Raw genomic sequence first — 6,828 nt, 5'->3', positions numbered from 1 at the left:
ATTAATCCATCATTGGCACATATTTACTGTAGCACCACATTGTCAAATTATGGACTGATTAGGTTTAATAGATTCGTCTCGCAAATTAACCTCCATCCGTGCAATTGATTTTGTAATTAGTCTATGTTTAATACTCCTAATTAGTATCTGAATATTCGATGTGATAAATATTCGATGTGATAAATATTCGATGTGATAAGAATTTTAGGAGGAACCAACGGGGCCTTACAATAGTTTTCAATGGAATATATTTACATTTGAGGTTAACACAGGTGCAACATGTCGGCATATGTCAATGCCTAGGTTGGACCATCATTTACTAACCTAGAAAAGTTTATGTCGCTAACTTATTATTACAAAATACACCAAATCCAGGATCCTCTCTAGTTGTCCATGTTGATACTTGATGCACCAAATTGTCCTCCAACTTCCCGGTACAGAGCAGCACATTAGTGACTGCAAAAGTGCCTTGCTCCTGCAGGGAAAAAATTATGTAATTCTAGCATATTAAAGTATTTATCGAAGTAGCTCCAGAGATGAATATAAATATAAGTACTTACCATAGTCATAAGATACAAAACATAATTCACATCAATGCTCCCCAACCTTCTTGGTGCTTCTTGATCTGCAATAACACAGAAGCACGTTAATTAGTGTGCAACATCTCCAAAACTCAAGGTTCTAAGTATAGCAGCCAATACCTTTTCTCTCTTTGGTTAGTTGATGACTGCTCTGAACCTCGCTTGAGTCTCCTCTCGTTTCCCTTCGCTCGCAACACTTCAGGTGGATGGATACTTATTTCTACTGGAAACTGTGTTCCAACAAAAGATTCAAACTCCGAAATCTTAATTTTTCCGTTAGTTGTGAAAATATTCCATTTTCTCCTCACATTGCTTGGCCGCCTGCATTCCTGATTTAAGCTTGGACCATGTCTAAGAACACAACCTCTTTATGTTTTGTGGAAGGGATGTACATGATCCTTCAATTATATTCCCATTTGCATCAAAAACAACATTATGGGTGGCTGTTTTAGTCCACCTTTGTAGCAAATAATACTCAGGAATTTCATGGCAGCCTGCACCCAAAGGACAAGAATGATATCGGCATATGGCCGTGCCTAGGTTGGACCATCAGACCCTAACCTACATACAGAAGTTAATGGTTGCTAATATATTACAAAATGCAACAAAGTTAACTAGGATACTCTGAAGTTGGCCATGCTGATAATTGACACACCAATTTGTCCTTCAAGGTGTTTTTCTTTTTTCTTTTGACAGAAAGTCCTTCAAGTTGTTGGTGCAGAGCAGCATATAGTTAGTAATTGCAAAAGCACCTTGCCCTGAGGGGGAGGAAAAAAAAATCCAATTCTAGCATATTAGGATGTTTATCAAGGCAGTTCTAGAAATTCATATAAAACAGAAGTACTTCAGAGCTCGCTGCACTAAACAAGATGACAAATAATAAATGGAGTGATATGGTCACACATTACTGAATCAATAGGTTATTTGAAGAAATTACCAGTAATGTGTTTGTAGCATCATCCTCGCTCCTCGGTCCCTCATGCATTTGTCAAGCCAATGTTCAGCTGTCTCAGCACAAGTCTTAAGATATGTTCCATATACCCTTGATCTGATGAAGAGAAAACTCAACAATCATTGTGTTTTGAATGCTGCCATTACAAGTAAGAGAAAGTTCGACTTATTCACTGACAGTTTGAATGCTGTCATTATATCATTGTGTTTTTCTTTCAAATTTCAAAGAGAACATCACTGTACTGAACTTATTTTCACATAATTGAATACTGAAATTATCATAATTCATAATATTGATATGAAGAATGAACTATTTTTTTGGTGCTAGGATTTTAACAATGAATTGTTTTCCTTTTATGTGCTAAGTTCTGATGAACAGAACCATGAGTTTCTGAAGTCGTCTTGTGCACTGGCCTACATCGAGTCAAGGCATCTTGTTCAATACGAGTATTGCAGGTCCTTAAAAGTAAAAAAATGAAGTGAGAAATGCATATTCTTAGAAAGTACATGGTATATATGTAAGGAAATGGCTACCCAAATTCAGACATTTCACAGATCTAGGCCATATTGCAGAACATGAATCTGACACAAAAATAACCCTAGGTGGTGCCGGTGTTGTAAATGTTGCGCCGGTGGCATGAAGGACTAGCCTAATTTGAGGGAGAAAGGGAGGGAAGGGAAAGGGAGAGTACCGTGGCACCACCGTTTCCTGTTTGTCCCAGTCGAGCTTGGCGGCGATGGCAGCTCGAAATCGCCTGCATGCGGGAGCGAGAAGGCTCCAGACAGCCAAATGGAGTTGAAATGTGAAGGTGAAGTACTTCAGGGGGTTATCTCGAAATGTACCATGGACTAGGACTTGTTTGATCGATGTGGATTTCCTACAGGGGATTTTGTTTAAATTGTAAAGGGTGGAAGTATAGATGTCCATGCAGCCCGCAGCCCGACAGCCCAGCACGAAGTCCGTTTTTTTGCCCATCTCAAGCCCAGCCCAGCCCGTAACTCATCGGGCTCGGGCTGATGCCTCGTGCCGAGCATGGGCCGATGCCTCGGCCCGACGGGCAGCACGGCCCGGTACGGTGGCAAGGAGGCAGCACGTTTAGGCTCGTATAGTACCAACAGAACAAAAATCAACCGGCAAACTGCCAAACTCCCTCGCGAGCTCCCCCGCCGCCACCATTCCGAGCCTCCCTCCCTCGCGAGCTCGCAGCCTCATTCAGCGCCGCTGCCGCCACCTCCCTCCGAAGTTCCGACCTCCCCTCCGCCTGCGGCCTCCCCTCCGGTGGGCGGCGCACCGCCGACGCCGCCTCCCTCCCTCGTGGGCTCGCGGCCTCCGCTGGCGGCGCCTCCGCCCTCCCTCGTGGCCTCCACCGTCGCCGGCACTGCCTCCCTTCCTCATGGCCTCCTCCGACGCCACCGCCCACCCCCGTGGCCTCCTCCGGCACTACCACCCTCCCTCGCGGCCTCCTCCGAAGCCGCCGCCGCCACCCACCCTCGTCCTCCCTCACGGCCTCCTCCGGCACTCCCTTGCAGCCTCCTGCGGAGCCGCTGTTGCCAGGCGCGAGTGCCCGCCATGCCTCGGGCCGACTCGTCAACTGTCGTGCCTCGGGCCAGCCCGTAGCCTTCCGGGCCCGTGCTTGAGCTGCCGACGCAGCCTGCGGGCAGGCACGGCACGACACGGTGACGTCGTAGTGCCGGGCCAGGCCCAGCACAAAAATCAACGGGCCTTGCTGAGCCCAGGCCGGACCGGGTCGGGCGGCCCGAATGTACATCTATAGGTGGAAGTACCAGGGAAAATCTAGTGCATCATTTGTCCATCGGATGGTCCAGATCGCATGGTAACATGGTAACACCTGATACGCTCGTAACACCTTATATGTTCTCAGGATTTAGCACCTGCATCTAGCAATTTATTAAAGTGTCATTCTAGGCAAATTTTCAAGTTTGACCGTCGACATCCCTTCTAAAATATTTATATTGGAAACTGTAAACGGACATCTGATAGAGTGAAACCTGCGTTCTGAAAATCATGTCTTGCAGTTTATCTTAGCCTGGTAACGGGCCTTGTATACCCAAGGGCTGCAAGGGCCTCCAAACTCATGGGCTAGGATTTACGGATCCTATATAGACTCTTGTAGAGAAGGGCCGAATCGAATCAAACTACTTGTTAAAAGGGTTGGATTGTAGCTGTGGCTCGAGCGCAATGTGTGGATCGTGAGTGATAGGGCTGGCCCGTGGATCAGATAAGGGCTTTAATGTTATCAGGCCTAGCGACTGTGAGACGGAAAACAGCACGCGTTACGCGAGATGGAAAACAGCACGTGTTACACGAGACGGCGGCGGCGTTGCGAGACGGCGGCAGCGTTGCAGGGCGGCTGCGCTGCGAGGGGCCGGCGGCAGCGTTGCGGGGCGGCATGCAACTCCAAGATCCGGCGCAGCGCTGCGAGGGGCTGACGCGGCGCTCATCTCCAAGATTCGGTGAGGAGGAGCCTCCTCCACGCGTGCCGCCTCCGCACGCGCCTCAGCCAGTCCCGCGATGCCACCGTCAAGCGCGATGCGCTCCACGTGGTGAGCATTGGCACCAACGACTTCCTCGAGAACTACTTCCTGCTCACGACGGGCCGGTTCGCGCAGTTCACGGTGGACGAGTTCGAGGACTTCCTCGTCACCGGCGGTGCTCATCTCCAAGAAATCCCCGCGACAACGAGTTGTCTCTAGTGAGCGCATCTTTCTTAACTCTCCATGTTGTGTCCGATTCTTGTGTTTGGTAAAGAACGAGTTGACGTGGTGCTGTAATACGCATACGAATTATATGCTCGCTTTCGTCATGTGTTGCATCTTCTGTTCTTGGAGCCAGTAGCACATGTTCTTGGAGCCAGTAGCTGCCAGTAGCACACTTTCTGCCTCAAGAGTTCAGAAAAATAATGGATGCCAAACCTACTAATTGTAGTACTAAAAATACAAGCAGTCAGTAAAACCAAAACAAGTTGGTATTTTATTGAAACTAGGATCATACCCGTGCGTTACTACGGGCAGCAAAACTATTATATTACGATACTCTGGAGAAGTCAATGAGATATCAGTAGTGTGAAAATATGAACGGACATTAAAAAGATATTTAATCAAGTACTTAGTTACATAATCTAACAAGGTACAACACGATACAATATTCTGAAGAGATGCCTCAATCACGATACAGTATTCTGAAGAGATGCCTCAATCCTCCATTAACAATGCTTGGGAGTTCCTTGACACTTCATATAATCGAAAGCCAGATTCCACAAATATTCTTTTGCTTATATGGAGGAAAAAGTGGAACTAAACAACCTTTGCATGCCGAGGGAAACATCATACATTATAACTTGATCCATTGTGCTTGGCTCTCCAGCATCACACCAGGTCACAACTTGCAATAGCTTGCCTCAAATGCCTCTTATGAGGGGAACAAGTTTAAGGAATACCTCATTCTTTTGTTAAATTGAACCGGTGCAGATTGAAAAATCTGAATCTTCAAGAAAACCCATGAGAAACCATCTCCAGCTTGGTTCGTTACACCTATCATGTCTAATAGCTAAGAAGATAAATAAAATATCCACATAGAAAAAAGGCATTCTGCAGTCACTAGTAGAGAATTGGCTTTCGATGCGCCCCCTTTTGTCCCGGTTTAAAGTTGGCCCGGGACAAAAGGGGGTGCGCCACGGTAGACAAAAATGGAGGGGAGAGTTAGTCCCGGTTGGTAATTGCAACCGGGCTAGTCGCGGGCTGTCGGTGGCGGCACCCTTTTATCCCGGTTGGAGGCTCCAACCGGGATAAAAGATGAACCCTTTTATCCCGGTTGGAGGCTTCAACCGGGATAAAAAGTTTAGTCCCAGTTGGAGCTTCCAACCGGGATAAAAGGGTGTCCCTTTTGTCCCGGTTGGAGCTTCCAACCGGGACTAACCCTTCAACCGAGACAAAAGGTGTTCCCTTTTGTCTCGGTTGGAGTTTTTAACCGGGATAAAAACTCATCCCCATTATATACGGCCAAGACAGAGGACTTTCTTCCTCCTCCAGCCCGAGCCAGTCCAGCACATTGACAGAGAGAGCTGAGTTTCACCTACTCTCCGGTGGTGCCGAAGCAAGGGAGGTGCTGCCCGAAGTTTTTTCCCTCATTTTCGTGGGAATTTCACTCGGCCAACACAAGTGTTGTGAAGGTTTGCTACTTCATCCTCGTGTTATGCTTTGATTTATGCTTTGGAGATGGAAAGATTATTTGCTAGAATGTGATGATGAAGTAGAAAAATGGAGAGGTATTTTGAGCTAGAATGTGAGGGAGATTGATGTGTCATATATATAGTATGCATTATTGCAGTGGTTTAAGAATGATGCTACCTTGTCTAGACGGTTTATCTTATCAAATTCAATATGGTTTTTCAAATCCATACTTGTTGAACTTGCATACCGTGTTCATCTCTGCGATGATGTTCTCCGCCGAGCACCAACGTATGTCAAGAAGGAGGTTCGATTCTACGAGAAAGAGTGGATACGGACATCGTGACCGTGTCCCCTTTTCTGTAGCATCTAACCTCTTTCATGATGAAGTGCGGTGCCGCCCAGTTGAGAACATGCTCGCGAGATGATCACGGTCTTCAAGTTCAACAACTTCTGTAGTGGTAAGGAAAGAATTTTTGTACATAGATGACTTCTGCTACTTGTTGAACTTATCAAATTCAATAAGGTGTTTTCAAGTCCATACTTGTTGAACTTGCATACTGTGATCATCTCGCATAGGATGTTCTCCACCGAGCAGCAACGTATGTCAAGAAGGAGGGTCGATTCTACGAGAAAGAGTGGATACGGACATCGTGACCGTGTCCCCTTTTCCGTAGCATCTAACCTCTTTCATGACGAAGTGCGGTGCCGCCCAGCTGAGAACATGCTCGCGAGATGATCACGGTCTTCAAGTTCAACAACTTATGCAGTGTTAAGGTAATAATTTTTGTACATAGATGGCTTCTGCTACTGGAGGAAGTGGCGATGGTGGGGGCGATCGTGGTTCCTATTTCGGCAAGGGGAAAATCATAGTTGGCCCTCAGTATAAGCTGAAGAAAAAGAGCGCGCTGGAAAAAGCAATGCTTCGTTATTTGCAGCAACGTCATGAAGAAGCTGTTGCCGCGGGTTAGGAACCTCCTTTTGGTGGTCGTTATGCTCCACCCTCAGTCCCGGGTGTTTCACGTCCACTTAGTACTACCGTTTCAGGCGGGACAAATAAACCTAAGGATGAGGTTGGGTCAGCGGAACCTTCGTCTTCACCGTCCAA

At 46.8% G+C, this 6,828-nt stretch overlaps 1 long non-coding RNA gene across 3 annotated transcripts; it reads right to left on the bottom strand.

Annotated features, from left to right (window-relative positions):
• Window positions 1-202: 202 nt before the first annotated feature.
• LOC117851701 (uncharacterized) lies at window positions 203-2,376 on the bottom strand. Of its 3 annotated transcripts, XR_011897938.1 has the most exons (6): window positions 2,225-2,376; window positions 1,519-1,629; window positions 890-1,339; window positions 702-811; window positions 561-625; window positions 203-475 (listed from the first exon to the last, which is right to left on the bottom strand). It is a non-coding gene; the product is annotated as an uncharacterized lncRNA (long non-coding RNA). The 3 variants fall into 3 exon arrangements; XR_004639633.2 differs by having other exon boundaries at window positions 702-1,339; XR_004639635.2 differs by having other exon boundaries at window positions 702-1,339; window positions 1,519-1,669; window positions 2,225-2,373.
• Window positions 2,377-6,828: the final 4,452 nt, after the last annotated feature.

This window comes from Setaria viridis, chromosome 4 (genome assembly GCF_005286985.2).
Source record: "Setaria viridis chromosome 4, Setaria_viridis_v4.0, whole genome shotgun sequence".
Taxonomy (NCBI): Eukaryota; Viridiplantae; Streptophyta; class Magnoliopsida; order Poales; family Poaceae; genus Setaria; species Setaria viridis.
The sequence above is the reverse complement of the archived record's forward strand: the minus strand, read 5'-3'. Positions and strand labels throughout refer to the sequence as shown.